Source organism: Carlito syrichta, unplaced genomic scaffold (genome assembly GCF_000164805.1).
Source record: "Carlito syrichta isolate Samal-C Ts95f unplaced genomic scaffold, Tarsius_syrichta-2.0.1 Scaffold174567, whole genome shotgun sequence".
NCBI lineage: Eukaryota > Metazoa > Chordata > Mammalia > Primates > Tarsiidae > Carlito > Carlito syrichta.
This window is the reverse complement of record NW_007118663.1, coordinates 62,081-81,115: the sequence shown is the minus strand read 5'-3', so window position 1 is coordinate 81,115 and position 19,035 is coordinate 62,081. Positions and strand designations below refer to the sequence as shown.

Here is a 19,035-nt window from a genome sequence, read left to right as displayed (position 1 = left end):
CATCATTGCATTTTCTACAACCAGATCAAATTTTCCTGGTTTGCCAACGTATGAAAGTAAGACCAGGAATTATCTATTTCCAACACACTTTAATATGCATCAAATATATGTTTTCCTAAAATATACATAATAGTAGAGAGACAAAAAAGAACCTCAAGTTCTAAAGAATCTAGCACATTTTGAGTTTGCACAGATAAGATCAGCCAGGAATTTTAATACTGCTGGATCCTAATTTATCCATTCACAAATTAATAAGAAATTTCAGTAAATGTAAAGAAACTGCCACTAATTCTTCTACTTAGCTATACAGTATACACAAGAGTAAACAACTTATAAGAAAATGTGCTGCTGTGACTTATTTTAATTCAATTTTTATTTTATTTTATTTTTTTAAATTCAATCTTTAAAAAAATTAGTATTCTTTTTCTATCCATTAAAATTTGTGTGGGTCCTGATTTTAAAATAAAGAAGTCAAGAAATGATTAATAATTTCTTTCATTTGTCACATGTACTTGATGCAAAATCTAGACTAATAACAGGTGTCTGCACTGAGAGAGGTCTACAGTCACAGAACCATTGGTTGACCTTTTTGAGAGGGAAGGGGGATGGAATCTAGTGATGATTGGAAGACCACCTGAAGTAACAAGCATCCTGTGAACTATATAACTCACTTATGCTACGTGTGTGTGTGTGTGTGTGTATTGTGTGTGTGTGTGAATGTATGTATATATATATATACATATTAAAACAACCTGGTTATCATCTTTCTTTAAAGAATAACTAAGGAAAACAGATAAAACCTAAAGTTAAATATAAAATGTATTACGATAAATACTCTTTTATGAAAAGCACTGAAGTTGTTCTAAACATGAGAAACAAATTGAGAGACACTAAACATAAAAGGCCGAGTTGAAAGAGAGCACTAACTTCATTAAGCAGACTCACAGTATTTTAGCCTTACAGAATAACTTGATTTTTACCTTGATGCTAATGTGTTAGAGATTTGTTGTGATCTCTAAAACTCCACAACGGCTCAGCGTTTTAGGTCTAGTCTTTGTACTACTTAAAATATTGCATTTGTATTCCCTTTCACTTTCCCTATCCCTATACCTTCTTTAGGAAAATAATCACATAGGGTTAGGCTGTAATGTATTCTTGATCACTTCATGTCTTCCTGGTACTTAGTGTTTATAAATGTTTATACTTGTACATATAAGCAACTTGCATATTTGTATCCAATTACTCTATAGCCTGAATTTTTGTCTTCTCAGTATTTTAAGCTCCTTCAAGACCCATGATTTCTACTTCTAGTGGAGTAGTTAAAAAGCACGTGCTTTGGACATAAGCAGACCTGAATTTTAATTCCAGCTCTAAGTCATATGACCTTGGGCAAATTCTCTGAGCCACAATTCCTTAATATGTAATTTCAGGGACAAAGAAAATTGACCTTATAAAGGTCCTGTGAGAAATAAATTGCATAATGCACATAAAACACCCAGAAAAACATATGGTAAAGAATGCTTGATCAATAAAATAGTTCTAATTATTAATGGAATAATTTTACAAAGAAACTGGTTAACATATATGTGCTTGCTCTGGATTGTTACTGGTATAGCATAGCTTCTTCCTTAAGTCAAGACTGATAAACAGAAAAAAATGAGACTATAAATATACTGTAACTACACTATTGTCAAAGGTGATAAGAGATAGGAAATTAGTACATTCAGATATGTTTTCATAGAAGAGATGTAGTTAAGTTGGGCATAAAAAACGATGACATTCAAGAAATGGAGAACAATGAAAAGAAAAGCATAAGAGCAGGAATGAGCTAGTTACTGCAATAGCTATATAGAGGATGGTATGGAACAGTGAGTGGTAAAAAGGACAAAGCGCATAGCCTTTTTTTTTTTGAGTCAGAGTATCACTCTGCTACCCAGGCTGGAGTGCAGTAACATGCTCATAGCCACCACAGCCTCGATTTGCTGGGCTCAGCCCATCCTTCCACCTAAGTCTTCCAAATAGCTGGGACTACAAGCACAAGCCACCACGCCTGGCTAATTTTTTGACTTATTGTAGAGATGAGGTCTTGCCAAGTTGCCCAGGTTCGTCTCAAACCCTTGGGCTCAAGCAATCCTCTTATGTCTGCTTCCCAGAGTGCTGGGGTTACAGGTGTGAATCACTGCACCAGGCCTAAGAGCATAATCTTAATAGGACTGGGTTTGATGGCCAAGTTCATCTTATGGAAGCTCCAGAAATATAGGCAGAAAAGTTCACACTGATTTTTTTTGGTAAGAGTAGGTAAGAGAAAGTCATTGAATGTTTGACAGCAATGCATATGTTTTTAGCTAGGATAGAGATAGGACAGAAATATCATCTATGAGGTTATCAATATTTAGTAGTAATAATCTTGATTACAAAAATTTGAATGGAAGTAACAAGTGTGAAAATAAAGAGGAAAAAATAATTTCAAGTTCATAATACAGTGGGTACATAAACATTGCCAATTAACTGGGGCAAAGAAAAAAGAACCAGAGGAACAGGATGATATAATTTATATCAAGTCTTTATTTCATAAATACAATATGTAAGTATTCACCTATCATATATTCTCATTTGTGTATAGTCATCATACTATCTTTGTAAGACAGTCAAAACTCATACTGTATTTTTTACTTTCTTCTAAAAGTAAGAATTAATTCACACAGACAGGGTTTTCTCACAAGCCTGCATTGTAACAGTGAAAGTGCTAGAACCTTTCAATAATGGACTCACCCACATTACATACAAATAAAGCTCATGTTGTTGTAGGTAGGGATTATCACACTGTTCATACTTTTTAGAAGTATGAGTTTTAGCTCATTAAGACACTTTTAAAAAAGTATGAACAGTATGATTACTCTACCTACAACAACATGAGCTTTATTTGTATCTAATGTAGCCAAGCCTAATCAGTAGTTTTTCTTATAGTTTACTATCATGTGTACCAAAGCACTATTAGACAGTGGGTTGACAATTAGTAATCATTCTTTCTGCTGATCGTAATTGTCCAATATGGGGTTTAAAAAAGTCTGATAGGCTGATAAACAACAGATATGTTAACTGTGTTAATTGTTGCTGTTATGGGAAAAAACAGTACAATTGTATTTGGACAACAAGGCTTTTATGCCACAGTTAGATACAACTGTATCTGATAATTTCATCATCTATGAACATACCCATTTCACTTAGATACCTTAAGCCAGTACTTTTCGGAGCCAGCAATGGAGAAATTCCACAAAATAACCTATTTAAATTTTAAGCTAGACTATTTCATTAATTCCTAGAGGTGGTAAATTCCTGCTGCTTTTCTATGATAGCTTATATTTCCCAAATTGCTAAAAACAAAACTCCTCTCATTGGCTACTAGCCCAATATCTACCTGCCACTTGGAGAATTTGAATTCGGTACATTAGGCACTGACAAAAAGATCCATCATGATTTGTTGCCCCAAACAATTTACTGACTAGTAAATGCCTAGAAAGTAGGGATTCTGTCCCTATTAGTCAATGCTATATCAAAAAATTATAAAAACAAGGCAACAATGAACTACGTAATATAATATAATTTATTATTAACAAACAGATATCTAGTACATATTTAATATATATTTAATGATAGTGACTATACATTAAACAAATTATAAAAATCATAAAGGAACTTGGCATGCTCGTACTATTTGAGGGATTAGAAAGGCTCATTAATGATATAGATAAACTCGCATTCATTCACTCTTTTTATTTACTTAAGTGAGCAAAAAATATAAATTTAAATCTTATCAGCACAAGAACAAAAGACTGTAAATACTCATTGTAGTCATAATTATAACAGTAACAGAATAAATCAATTTGGAAAATTGAGTTAAGATTATTTGAAAAAGTTAATATGCTTTCAAAAGACATCAGAACCAAGAGTTTAAGCATATGTGTAGTCTTAAATAATTTGAAAAAGATAGGTGAGAAATGCTTTCTTTCTCATAAATGAATATATACCACTTACTTGTTGAATCTTAAATGTTTTTTTTAGGTATTTAGTTAAAAAATTATTAAAAGGTATTCAGTAGGAGCTATGGTTGTTAGTAGGTATAAGTTGTTTGGGGAGATTCTTTTTCTCTTTTGTTAGCCCAAAGCTTAATTTGCTATTTTTAAAAATTATCATTTGGCCCACATATTCCCAATTTCATATTTTGGGGATATATGTGATAATTTGATACATTCATAAAATAAAGTCAGAGTAACTGGGATTTTTAAACATTTAGTCAAATGAGACCTATGAGATTGCTTAACTCGCTCCAAGATTTTAAGTAATTATAAGAATAAAGTTGAGTCCTTTATCATCCTCAGTGATGAAGAAAGTCCTTACTCAGAAATAAATAGTAGCCATTTCTAAAATTTCACGTGAGTAAACATATAGCCCTACCTCTTCTAAAAGAACAATGTAGAACCAAAATCTTATTAACAGAACCTTTCAGGTCTAATATGCCTACAGAAATGAAAAAAAAAATGTTCAGGCCAGGGTCTAAAATTTGGCAAGAACATGGCAAATACAACATTATAAATATTTGGAATAGAGATTTAAAATGGGTGTTACCATCTATTATGATTTAAAAATAGTTGAATATGAACTTTTAAATACAACCAAAAAAGATATGCTACTATGTAATAGGTATAGAAGTGTTTGGTTATTTCTTCTTTCTTTAGTTTCCTTTTTTTAAAGGGAAGGGACAGAGAATGGCACTTGAGAGGAAAAATTCAGAAAACAATTTCAAGGCTCCATAAATGTTATCTTTATAGCTTAATTTCAACTTCTTAATGTAACTTAAATGTGGAGTTTAAAGAGAAACTAATGTACTGGAGAAAATCTTTCAAAACATACCAGCATGTTTCAGTGTGAATAAATTTGCTTTGCACATTATTTTTGATAACGTTTCTTCACAGAAAATTATCAGAGCAACTTGAGTTTAAACATGGACCTTCCCTAACATTGTCAGCATTTCTTCTGTATGTTCTTCAAGTGTATTGCATGAAAAACAGGATAGGCCTTAGAACTGCTGAATACCAGGGCAAAAGCACAAATAGGAACCCGTAAATGTTTAAATTTACAATTTAGCAGTCAAACTAATGAATTAATAGAATATATTCCATTCCCCCATCTTGATAAGCCTTCCTTTAAAATGACCTAGACGTTAATCAAAAGCACATGAAATACTACTTCACATCCATTGGGATGATTACTATAAAAAAAAAAAACAAATGTTGGCAAGAATGTGGAGAAACTGGAACCATGTGCATTGCTGGTGGGAATGTATAATGCTGCTGGCACTGTGAAAAATAATATTGTGGTTCCTCAAAAAATTAAACCATAGAATTATTATATCACCCATCAATTTTACTTCTGGTTTTGTACTAAAAGAGTTTAAAGCAGGATCTTGAAAAGATATTTGTAAACCGATGTTCACAGCAGCATTAGTCACAATAACCAAAAGGTGGAAACAACTCAAATGTCCATTGATGAACGAACAGATCAACAAAATGTAGTATATGCATACAATGGAATATTATTCAGTCTTAAAAAGGAATGAAATTCTGGCATGTTCTACAACATGATAAACCTTAAAGATGTGCTATTCTAAGCAAATAAGCCAGTCCCAAAAGAACAAGTAGGGTATGATTCCACTTACATGAATTACCTAGAGTAGTTAAATTAATAGAAACAACAACAAAAAGAATGGTGGCTGCCAGGGACTGGGGGGATGAGGAACAGGAAGTTAATGTTTAATTAGTATGAACCTTCAGTTTGGTAATCTGAGGGACAGATCTGATTTAGAATTCTTGGTTTTCTTGAAGCTCCATGTTAAAACACTGTGGCACAAGGACAGCAGGTATGGGACTGCACCTGGGTCCCTTCTCTTCCCATTCTAGCTACATTCACAAGAAGAGGAATGTCTTCTGTCCCCAAAATGAGCTCATCTTCTTGACTTTGACTAACTTTCAAAGAGTTTCTCAAGTAAGGGGTCAGGATCTGACAAACTGCAACCTTGCTATGCAAGAGTCTTCAAGGAAGTGTAGAATGAAGCTAGAATGGAAGAATATTCCAGGACGAAGAAACATAACTGCAGAGTCAAAAGTCAAATCAACCACAAAATATATGTATTAGCATTTAAAATTGCTCTGTACATAACAGAAGAAACTCTTTAATAGAGACCTTCCTTTTTCTGTTAAAAGAAAGAACATGTTCCTTCTACTTCTCTGTGGCCAGCTGTGAGGTATAGTGATTTTGCAGTCACTATTACTGGGGCAATGCTAGAAGAGAATGAAGAAAGAGAGATCTGACTTCTTTCACTTAGTATAAAATGTCTGAATTCTCTCCATAATGTAGAATGTATCAGTAGTTTGCTATTGTATTACCGAAAGTGTTTGTTTGTTTATCCATTTTTCAGTTAATGAACATTTGGATGGCTTCCAATTTTAGGCTATTATGTAAAATCTTGCTATGAACATCCCAGTAAAAGTCTTCGTGTGTTTTCATTTCTTGACGCTATCCAATTCCTAGGATAGGAATTGCTGAGTAATACAGTAAATTCATGTTACATTTTAAATAAATTACTAAACTTTTCAAAAGTGGTTGAACCATTTTACATTCTCATAGCAATGTAGGTGGGTTCCAGTTTCTCTCCATTCTCATCAATACTTGGTATTGTCTATCTTTCAAATTATAAGCATCTTAGTAGGTGTGAAGTAGTATTTCATTGTAGTTTTAATTTGCATTTCCCTAATGACATTGCACATCTTCTCATGTGCTTTAATAGCCATCCCTGTTTTACTTGGCGAAATATATATTCAGATCTTTTGCTTTTTTTAAAAAAGATTGGCTGTCTTATTATTGAGTAGTAAGAGTTCTTTATATATTTGCATTTGATTTGAAAGGGTAAAACCTATCAGAGAAACTGTGCAATGGTCCAGTTTAGCAGTAGTGTATAGTTGTTATCAAAATATTCATAATAATAACAATGACAATAAAAGAGTAACACAAACATAGCTGTCTCTCAGATGAATTTTTAAATACTTATACAATAAGTCCTTTTTCAAAGTTTTATTTTAAAGATGGGTACTATTCAGGATTAGGTATACAAATGGTCATTGTACATACAGATAAAGTTTGGGCTGACCTGGTTTGATATCAGGTACTCTTATTGTTGATGTGTAACCCCATAAGTAATTTTGTATTCTTTAATTTTCAAAAAAATCCTAATAGGGAAGAGAAGTACAATGAGGGTTGTAAAGGGTATTGTGTTCTTTGTACTCATCAAAGTATACTGGCCATGCCAAGTGAAGCCTCTAAAAGTTGATGACTTTCATTAACCATTGAAGTGACTCCTGGAAAAAAAAATTAAGCCTCTATAGGGCTGACAGTCAGTTCTAAGGATTCAGACTCCTGGTCCGGCCTGTGTGAGGGTGAAAGGGACAGTGGTAGGGAGTTGATGGGAAGGGTTCTCTCTTAACCTCCTAAGTGGGTAACCCACAGGAGTGGTTGGAGGCAGGGAATGTGAAACATTTCTCCTGCTGCTTCCCCAGTTCCATCACAGAATTTGAGGGGAAAGTGATTGGGGGAAGGCCCCTTGGGGAAGGTAGGAAGGACTATCACTTAATCTCCAGTCTAGAGTCCCAATTGGGGAAAAAGTCATCCTGAAGGAAGAGCAGTAAGGACATACTAGGGACTACAGTCACTAGGAGAACAACTTCAGTACACACAGTGTGGAGTTAAGCGATTTTTTGTATTTGGACACAATTCCTAATGAAGCTTGAGGGCATAATATTGTCCTTCTTAGAGTCTGGAGTCTAGCATACACAGTGATCTATCACAGAAACAAAGAACTGAATACCACATGTTCTCACTTACAAGTGGGTCCTAAACATTTATCGTAATACTGCAAAAGAGGGATCAGCTGCAGTGGGACACTGTGGGGGAGGGAGGACAACACATAACATCACTAAGGGTATCTGATCCTAAACCAGGAGAAGTAAGAACCAGTGGGAGGCTCAAACTTCACCTGCACATACGTAATCCTGACTTGTACCTCACATCTTTAAAATAAAATTAAAAAATAAAATAAAATAAAAGGAAAGGAAAAAGAAACTTGAAGGCAAGAAAGAAATGTATTAAATTGAAAGAGTAAGGAGAGCTAATAACCATTATGTCACTGAAATACAACTTAAAAGACAAGTTGGAGTTGTTGACAGTATAAGAGTTTAAATGTTTTGGCATGTAAGAACATGACTTGAGAGTCCCCTCAAAGGATAGACACAGCTGATATTGCTAGATGTGAGTTCAAGATGGTAGGAGAGGCTGGGTGTGGTAGATCATGCCTGTGATCTTAGTATTTTGGGAAGCCAAGGCAAAAGGATCCCCCTGAGGCCAGGAGCTCAAGATCACTCTGGCCAATGTAGGGAGACCCCATCTCTACAAAAAAATGAAAAAAATATTAGCTGGGCATGGGGATGCAAACAACTCTGGCTACTCAGGAGGCTGTGGTAGGAGGACTGCTTGAGCCCAGGAGGTCCAAGGTGCAGTGAGCTATTACTGTACCACTGCACTCTAGCCTGTGCAACAAAGCAATATCCTATCTCTCAAAAATTAAAATTAAAATTAAAAAATTTTAAAACAGTGGCAGGAAAATAAGCCACAAGGGGGAAAAGTGTTACTACTTTAAGAAAAGAAATGTTCTGTCCTCGGGAAAAGCAGGTAAGCCATTGAGAGCATGCTTGAGGAAATAAGGGACTTGCTAGTATGGGCTCCAGGGCATAAATTACTTCCATTATGACCCACACCTCCTTGAAAATATCACTCGTGGCTGATATGTCTTGGGAAAGTTAGTATACAAAAATAAATTATTATATCTGGCTATAGTGTGGTTTTACCATTAAAAAGCTATAGTGAATATATGTACAGAAGCTATGATGTTACTTATATAAAGATGCTATAACAAAGTATTAATAATAGATAGACAATCTTTATTATTCTATTCCAAATTCAGTCTCACTCAGTGTGATACTTGGATGGAACACAGAGCTATCAATGAGGGGTGGAGTGTTGAGAGGGTGTGAAGATAGCATCTTGCTAAAAATTAAAGATACATTTGAACTTACTTAAATCTTAAGACCTTTTTCACAGGTATGATGCTCTCATGCTGTTCCTGTCACATTGCAGATACTAAAGCACATAAATAAGAAACACTTCAAATGCACTGGATTTTTAAAGACTTTCTTCATTTTAATACACACCAATAAATCTTAAACAGCTAGAAAAGACGTTTTGATTTTTATAATTGAAGCAGTTCCTTAAAGAACCAGTTATATTATGTGAGAGTCATGCAAGAAAACACCAACTGATAGTTTATCTCTCTTTCCCTCCCCCTCCCCGTTTTTCTACTCCATAAGCCATCTTCATGTACTGCACAGTAATCCATTACAATATGTTCCAACATCTGCCTCCCCATATGATGTATGACCTATTCGATTGACCCTTTTTATGCCGCTCCAGACTTGCTGTTCATTACTGTGGGAGGATGAACACTCTGCATCTATTCCTGAGGTCACCAACCAATAAATACATCTCCATTTGGCAAGGTAAGAAGGACACTGGCTGGAAGGCTCTTCAAATCTCTTTATATATCAGTGACTATACTTATATCCTTAATTAGTTTAATTTAGAGGGAAAAAATACTGCTGTAATTCCTTTCAAAGCAACAATAAGAAGAAAAATATTTGCTCACAGGGAGAAAAAATTCTGTTGTACCAAATATTCATTATTTAATATGAGTATTATCAGAATTACAGTATGGCATGAAAAAATTTTAAATACTTCTCTTTGACTAATTCTAAAATCACTGTTTATTTTATCCCAATAGATCAGAGGTGGGGATAATAGTCAAACCATTTTAAAAAATAGCATTCTTATTCAATAGTACGAGAACTTGATTGTTAATTCATATTAAATCAGACTATACATTATTTTGCATATAATAAAAACATACTTCTAGAATGCATACTTGTTGGGTGCTTGAAAATACTTGGCACTCAGAGGGAGAGGAAGTGCAGGAACGAAGATTTTCTCAATGACAATGATGTGACAATCACTATGCTAGAAGTGTGCATGCCGTTTCAGGGATCACTGTAACAATTCTGTGTGTTCAGTGAGAGAAATGAGGGTTCAAAATAGTGCAATAACTTGCCCAAGGTTAAATAGCTAGTAGTATCAGAAGTCTGAGTAACCCTAAATTTTTCTTTCTACGATGTGCTATATAAACTTACGGGTAGTAATGCTACTACAGGAAAATGCTTTCTAGACTTCAACTTTAAGTGATAAATTAATCTCTTTTGCAGTGTGATTAGAGGTGGAATCCTCCTATCTGCTGGCAAATGAAAAGAGGAATTTCAACTAAACTCTGAATCAATAATGGTAGTTTCCAAGACCAGGGTTTAAAGGTGTCAAGAGTAGAAAGGCTCCTTGGATCAGTGGTAACAGAACTCTATTCTCCCTAAAGAAAGCTTACAGCCATTAAAATTTTTTTTCTTTAGTTCCTGTTTTGTTTTGCTGCTAATATTATACTAATGGACAACATGTATGAGAGGTTTTATTTAAAAAAAGACTACTTTGCATGGATTCCCCTCTTACTTTTTCCTTCATCTCCCCTCTACCTTTAAGATTAAGAAAGTATTGTATACTAATATTAGTGCTGGTTCTCTGAGTACACAAGTTAACACAAATTAATCTAACTTTCAGGTAAAATATGGACAAAGAATGATAACAGCAGCAACAAAATACTCATAGTAGCTAAAGTTTATAGAATGCTTACTGTGTGCCATGTCATGTTGTAACTCTCTGAACTTTCTCAATGACCTTAGAAAATAGGTATTATTTTTATTTTATAGAGGAGGACACTGAAGCACAGAAAAAGTAGAAGTCATTTGTCCAAAGTCTCATAGGTAAGAGACAAAGCTGAGATTGGAATCCAAGTCTTTTTTAATTTTTTACAGAGCTCGTAACTCTTAGTCACTATGCCTTAAGAACCTCTTTTCTGGTCATTTTAATACAGTAGTAGGGTTTTCTTTGAAGCAAATAAATAGACAAGCCTGGGAAGAGTAATTCAGAGAGTACTTTTGACAGCAGCTGGCTCTTCTGATAAGAACTATTATTACTGGGAATTCAGGGCAGCAAAGAGGCGAGAAGTGTCCAAGAGAAAATTTTTCCTAGCATCTTTAATCCTTCTTCTTTCTTTTGGCCACTGTCAGTAAAAATGTTTCAGTTTGGTTTTCTTTTCAATTTGCTAATTTTTTAAACAATTTCAAGAATTTTAGCAACCAATATAATAAAATATTGGGAAAGTTATTACTATTGTCTTCTTTTATCATTCACACTTTAATTCATTTAGAAAATTTATAAAGCACCAGTCTTTAGCTGTATAGATGTAATATAGAATAAGAAAGTCATCAGTAAAATCATTACACAAATGAAATGCACAATTGCCAATGTGAGAAATACTGTAAGATAGAAGTGCAAGAGAGAGCAATACTATGGGCAGACAAATCAGGAATGACTTTCCTGTAAATACCAGTACTTGGATGACTATGAGATGAGCTGATATAACTATATACATGCAGTAGGAGAAACAACTGGCAGAAAAACTGTGCTGGGAGGGAACAAGTCAGGTCCACAGTAATAGAAGGAAGCCAGTGAGGCTCAGTGTGGTAGGAGAGATGTCTAGAAAGATAGATGGGAAAATAAAAAGGTTAAGAAGAGGAAGGACAGAATTAGACATATTTCTACAAGATTAGTCCAGATATAAAGGGTTTGCTTCACCTACAACCCATGTTCAACTAGAAGAACAATTACCAAATCACATTTTAACATAATTTATAATTGACATAAAATCATGGTAGAATAAATCTGGGTATATAATTTTCAGCATCTTGAGTTTAATCTTTATTGAAATATCTATTCTTTCTTGTATATTTTATATGAAGAATTAACTGTATAAAGCTCTATTTTTTATCCAATTCATGCTCACCAACCTTGATTTTTCTAGACTATTTAAAAAAGAATAAGAAAGAAATAGCAAGAAGAGTCATTTACACTACCTAAAACACATATAAATCTTAAATCAACTAAAATAACAAAAACACACTCCAAGAGCACCTGTACTTACAATTTATTTTTTACCTTTGTTAGCTTTTCTAACCACAAACAGACTACCTTTTCAATTGCACAGGACATATTTCTCATATATCATCGAAGTAGTCCATAGAAATAATCAACTCTTTTAACTTCTGTTCTGCTGGCTTAAATTGGTTCATTCATTCAATATTTATTGCACACCTACTATATGTCAAGCGCTATGCTAAATGCTTAGAACATATTAGTGAACAATCATCTCTACCTTCATGAAAGGACGTTTAAATTTTTTCTACAAGAAGACTTGCAAGAGTTTAATTTGTCATTATCCCTCCAATAGTCAATATTTCTCCATTTAAAATTATATATTATTTATGATTATAATAATTGGAAATTTATATATCTATGATTCCTAGCACTTATAAATAAATGTTGTTTTTGAAAGAACTAAGGTCCTTCCTGAAAGTATATAATGGAGAGATACATGCTACAACATGTATGAACTAAAAAACATGACACCAAATGATGTAAGTCAGGCACAACAGGACAAATATCGCATGATTTCACTTATATGTGGTACCTAGGACAGGAAAATTCAAAGAGACAGAAAATAGAATAGAGCTTACTAGAGGATGGTGGAAGACAGAATGGGGGATGGGAAATAATTGTTTAATGGGTACAGAGTTTCTGTTTGGGTGATGAAAATATTCTGGGAACAGATACAGTGATGGCTACAGAACACTAAATGCACTTAATGCTACTGAATTGCACACCTAAAAGTGGTTAACTGTACATTTTATTTTTATTTTTATTTTTGAGTTGGAGTCTCACTCTGTCGCCCAGACTGGAGTGCAGTGGCTGCTCCTGGCCACTGCAGCCTCGACCTGCTGGGCTCCCGCGATACTTCCACCTCAGTCTTCCAAGTAGCTGGAACTACAGGCGCGCGCTACCATGCCTGGCTAATTTTTTTTAAAATTTATCGTAGAGATGAGGTCTTGCCAAGTTGCCCAGGCGGGTCTCGAACTTGCGGGCTCAGGCAATCCACTCACCTTGGCCTCCCAAAGTGCTGGGATTACAGGTTGAGCCACCGAGCCCGGACAACTGTACATTTTATGTCATGAATATTTCACAACAAAAAGCACAAGATTGAGAGAACATTAGAAAAAAAAAATCACTGTTTTCCAGGACTACATTAAACTTGATTTCTTTAAAAACAATTATTCTCCTATTTTATTCTCATTTATTGGTGTATTAAGGGCACAGGTGCAAAAGGAGAGTATTGTTATTTTAAAGGAAAAGGAGGTTGGAAATATTAGATTCTCTTAAAAATACTTATTAAACATTACCCCCAGCTTTGAAAACAAATACAAATAAAAGCAAGAGGAAAGAATACCAGATTTCAAATCGACCAAATCTAGTAAGGCCCCTTTCAAGTTAACAGTTGCTCTGAAACAGAAGCTAGGAGATCAATCAACCCTTCATTGACTTTGTAAAAAGCATATCATTTGCTATTCCTACTGTAAAAGGTAGTTCTCTCTTCACTTTCCCCTCCTACTCCAAAGCTAGCTTCTTTTTCATATTCAGATGACTGTTTATGAGCTCAATTCTGTTTCAACTGTCACTCTTTACATCAAGGAAAGATAGATGGGACACACCAACCCCAACCTAAATGACCTTTGGATGTGACAAGAGTTTTAGGTCAGTCTTGCTAAATGGAGGCCTTGGTGTATCGAGACATGCCTTGGGGTGAAATTTACAGTGAATTTATTATCTCCCAATGCCCTTTGGACTGCTTCCCACCATCAAACACCATGGCAGCACTTGGAACAGGAAGAAATACATTAACTGGAATCTGATCGTTTTAAAAGGTTACAGCTGCCCAAATATAATTTAATTTCATACTTGCCCTTTGAGGGTTTGGTGTATATTTTCATTTTATGACTGCAAATGATAAAGCTCTTAAGATTCCGGGCAATAAAAAGAGGGGGAAAAAAGTATTTTAAGGGTTAGAAGTCTATTCAGTTAATACTCAATGAGTGAAGTGACAAATTAGCTTTTTTAAAAAAATCTAACATTTCTCTTTTTTATTTGGATCATCTCTTATTCCTTTTCTGATCCTACACTTCAATGTTTGGTTGAAATCAGTATGTGAATATCAAACTCAGATTTCAGCTAGTTTGAAAATAAGAAGAATTAAAAAAAAATTAAGATAAAGTCAGTCTGACTTAAAGTGAAAATACTTCAATAAGGGAACACATATTTTTCCGGTAGCTTATGTCTCATATAATTGGAAAAATTTACTCATTAATCAACATCATATCCACTTACCATTGATCCTGTACTTTTCTAATATATCACACTTCCATAAACTTTAACAGAAGGTTCACAAAATTCTGTAGAGATACCACGTTATATTCTTATCACTTTAATTAATAAATATTAGTTTTATTTTATTGACAGAATAAGTGATATAATATTGCTATTGCCACAAAATAAATCAGAACACAATTCAGAAAAATTCAGATAGAATCACCTATAGTTTTTTATTTTAGCCATCAAGAAAAACAAAAAACACTTTTGTGCCTTTTTTAAAAACTCAATATCTTTCCCAGAGACTTAACAATTCTTTAAATATCAATCCAATAAAGTTTGAGGCAACAGTATTTAGGATTCACTCATAATAATGAGAAAAGCCATGTAGTGAAACTTTTAACCCACGCAGGGCAAATGCAACATAGTTCTGTTTGTGTGCACCTGCAAGCACTTACACACGTACATGCAGTCATTCATTCTTTCACTTAGTCAACAAATATTTCTTCAAAACTACTGAGCTAGCTCCTGTGAAGCTAATCCTTTAATTATAAAAGGGTACTCCTAACATACAAACAGTAGAGATAGAAACATGAAACATTTGAGTATTTTTATAAGACTTAAATATATTAGACAATTACAAATATTAACTAATAAATTTTTATCAGAAAGTTTTAATTTGATGTTGATATGTTTCTGTGTTAAGAGTGTTTTGCATGTGTTTTGCATGCTAGTTACATGCTACGTAACTAGCATAACAATACAATGGGGTAGGTAATATTATTATTCTCATTTTTAGATTATTAAAACTGCAGCCTAGCAGGGTAAAGATAACAGGAAACTGCCCCATGTGGTAAATCTAAGACTCACATACTCTGGATAGTAATGGAGACAGTATATATTTATTTATTTATTCATCTATCTCTTTTTCAGTCAAGAAATATTAAAGCCCTCTCTAAAGTGAGACATATTAAGAAGCAAAACATATCGGGAATCAATTTCCAGAAGTTTTATTAAAAATAATCTTATTCACATATTTCCAAAGAAGATATAAAATTGGCCAACAAGCATATAAGAAGATGCTCAACATTACCAAAACCACAATGAGATACCACCTCATACCCATTAGGATAACAATTATTAAAACAACCAACCAAACAAACAAACAAACAAAAAACCTAACATAGAATTGCCACATGATGCAGCAATTCCACTTTTTTTTTTTTTTTGAGTTGGAGTCTCACTCTGTCTCCCAGACTGGAGTGCAGTGTCAGCTCCCGACCACCGCAGCCCTGACCTGCTGGGCTCTGGCGATCCTTCCGCCTTAGCCTTCCAAGCAGCCAGAATTATAGGCATGCACTATCACGCCCGGCTGATTTTTTGATTTATTGTAGAGATGAGGTCTCGCCTGCCCAGGCGGGTCTCGAACCCGCGGGCTCAGGCAATCCACTCACTTCATCCTCCCAAAGGCGCGGGATTATAGGCCACCGAGCCCGGCTAGCAATTCCACTGTTAAGTACATACTAAAAAAGAACTGAAAGCAGGATTTGGAAGAGATGTTTGCATATCCAATGTTTGTAGCAGCATTAGTCATAATAGCCAAAAGGTAGAAACAACCCAGATGTCCACTGATAGATTAATGGGGACATACATGTGGAACATTATTCAGTACGAAAGGAATGAAATGCTGACACATGGTACAACATGATGAAGACTGAAGACATCATGCTAAATGAATAAGCCAAACATGGAAATAGAATCAAATATTATATGATTTTACTTGTACACTTAGAACAGTTAAACAGAGACAAAATGCTGGTTACTAAGGTTAAATTCATAGAGACAGAATACTGGTTACTAAGGACTGATGGCAGAATGAGGAGTTATTGTTTAATGGGTATGTAGTAGGTCGGACTTGGTGGCTCAGCCTGTAATCCCAGCACTTTGGGAGGCCGAGGTGAGTGGATTGCCCGAGCCCGCGAGTTCGAGACCCACCCAGACAACTTGGCGAGACCACATCTCTACAATAAATCAAAAAAAAATTAGCCAGTCGTGGTAGCGCGCACCTGCAGTTCCAGTTACTTGGAAGGCTGAGGCGGAAGGATCGCGGGAGCCCAGCAGGTCGAGGCTGCGGTGGCCGGGAGGGGCCACTGCACTCCAGTCTGGCGACAGAGTGAGACTCCAACTCAAAAAAAAAAAAGGTGGGTTTGTAGTTTCAGTTTGAGATAATAAAATGTTCTGCAGATGGATAGAGGTGATAGTCACACAACAATGTAAATATACGTAAAGTCACTGAACCGTATACTTAAAAACGGTTACTATGGTAAACCTAATGTTATATGTATTTTACCATAGTAAAAATAAACTATGAAGAATTCATACACATTAGTAAATTTCTAAGTCACAATCAAAATTTAAAAAAAAACTTTAGAAGCAGAAATTAAACACTTCATTTTTTAACCCAGCAAAATATGATGAGAAATTAATATAGAATGCAAACCAAGTGCTTACTATGTAGAGTATGAGCAAAGAAATGCTGAACCATAAACAGAACTGAAAGCCCTATTAAAACGGAGGAAACACCTATTAAAATCTAAGACACCTGTCTCTTTCCCCTTCCCAACTTCAACTGTCCTGTCAGCCAGGCTTAGCCTTCCTGGGCAGGAGAAGGGAACATTGCTTTCTGAGGATAGGAAAGAAACCAAGACAGTTTTGGGGGTACATCCAAAAAAAAAGCCAATTTTGCTAGATGTTAATTTTACAAATTAAATAAAAGATACAAATACCAAAGAGAAGAGATGTCAACAATTTTGACTTTTGATTCTTCAACATTTTGTACTTTTTCCTCAGAAAGAGAAAAAGTAGGAATTTGCTACCACCGTAGATTTCAAAGATTTTCCAAAACACTGGACAATTTAGACTGATCTCGATATACTTATAATATTTCCATATGGGTATAAATAATGAATACCAAATGGTTTAAGTGTGCAGGGGAGCAGGTAGTCAGGGGTCACTACACACCATTTGCGATCATGAGAGTATAAGGTACTGATAGTAGACTATTAAATAAACAAGGTGAAAAGCAATTCTTTCCATTTCAGCTGATGCTAAGAAACCAATTGTGCAGTACTTTCTTAATATAAAAATAACAAGCTGTGCTTCCACCTCTACATTTTTCCTTGCCAAGAGAACTCACACTTCCTTCCCAATCTCTGAAGCATAGTTTGAAAACATCCAATTCTAATGGAAGAGTGGGTGAAAGTGGGGGCTGTTATTGGTGTTGTGGTTTAAATGGAATCCTTTCTTCTTGATATATTTGGGGTGTTATTAGGTTTTATTAATAGAAAAAAAGTAATTATGGTTGAAAATATTTTAAGTTAGTATCTTCTAATATCTAGGGTCTATCAATTCTATTTAGACAAAAAAGTCCCAGATAACTTTTTCTTTGATCTCCTCCATCCTTGTCACTTGAATTCCCAATTGCAACTCTTGACTCATGTGCTCATATATGTATTATTAATAGAATTACTCAATCAGCAAGCAAATATTTCTCAAGAAGATAGTTTCTCCATTTTCTCCACAATTGTGAGAGGGAAAAACCTACAGACCCAGAACTTGAAGAACAAAAGTCAAATGAAGAAAGAGGATAAAAAGAAGAGAGAGAGAGAGGGAGGGAGGGAGAGAGAGAGAGAGAGAGAGACAGAGGGAGAGAGAGAGAGAGAGGTGTTCAAGAAATAGTAAAATAAGTAGATTTTTGGAAGTAGTTTCCTGTTTTAAAATCTTTAGGCGCTCTAAGGACCAAAAAGTTTATAGAGTCTCTCCAGTTGGTTATGCAATTCAAAATAAAACAACAGCATTCTGATAATTACTTACTATGAAGCCATTTTACGTCAAATTGATATTTATTTATTTCTATATGGCCCTTCTTTTTTGTGTGTAAGCATGTTCTCAATGTCTTTTAGGTTGTCTCTTAGGTCATCTAGCACTGGTCTGACCTGCTCATCTTCCTTCTTATTCCATGGAGGAAATGAAAACAATTAAAACTTGCTTGCTTAATTGGATCTTCAGAGCTAGCTTGACAACTTTCAAGTTTCCAAAGTATTTTTTTGAATGTCTTATATCAGTAATTGTGTCATCATACTTCTCCCATATTTTCATTAACAGCACAGATGTATCCATAAATCAGGGAAGTCCACTTACAAGGTACAAAGGCTCCTTGGGATTTCTGGGCTCATGGCTCCTTTTATTAGTGCTTCTTTTACCTCATTTTATCCATTCTTTCACAAGATATAGATACTGATGCTCATTTAGCAAATAAGAAATCCTGAGTCTTGTGCACCAAATTCACAAGTTTCTTCAGCGGCTATATTTGTTGAGCAATATGGACGGTTAGAAAGGAACTTCACAGTGAGGCCAACTACTCTGGCAGCCTTTATAATGCTCTATTTTTGCTGTAAAACTTACTTTATTATAACAAAACACTACAATTTTTCAATAACACAATGACTTTCCCTTTAA

At 34.7% G+C, this 19,035-nt stretch overlaps 1 protein-coding gene across 1 annotated transcript in view; it reads right to left on the bottom strand.

Annotated features, from left to right (window-relative positions):
• Positions 1-19,035, bottom strand: part of SOX5 (SRY-box 5) — a 133,231-nt gene that overhangs the window by 74,905 nt on the left and 39,291 nt on the right. The gene's annotated exons all lie outside the window — the stretch shown is intronic.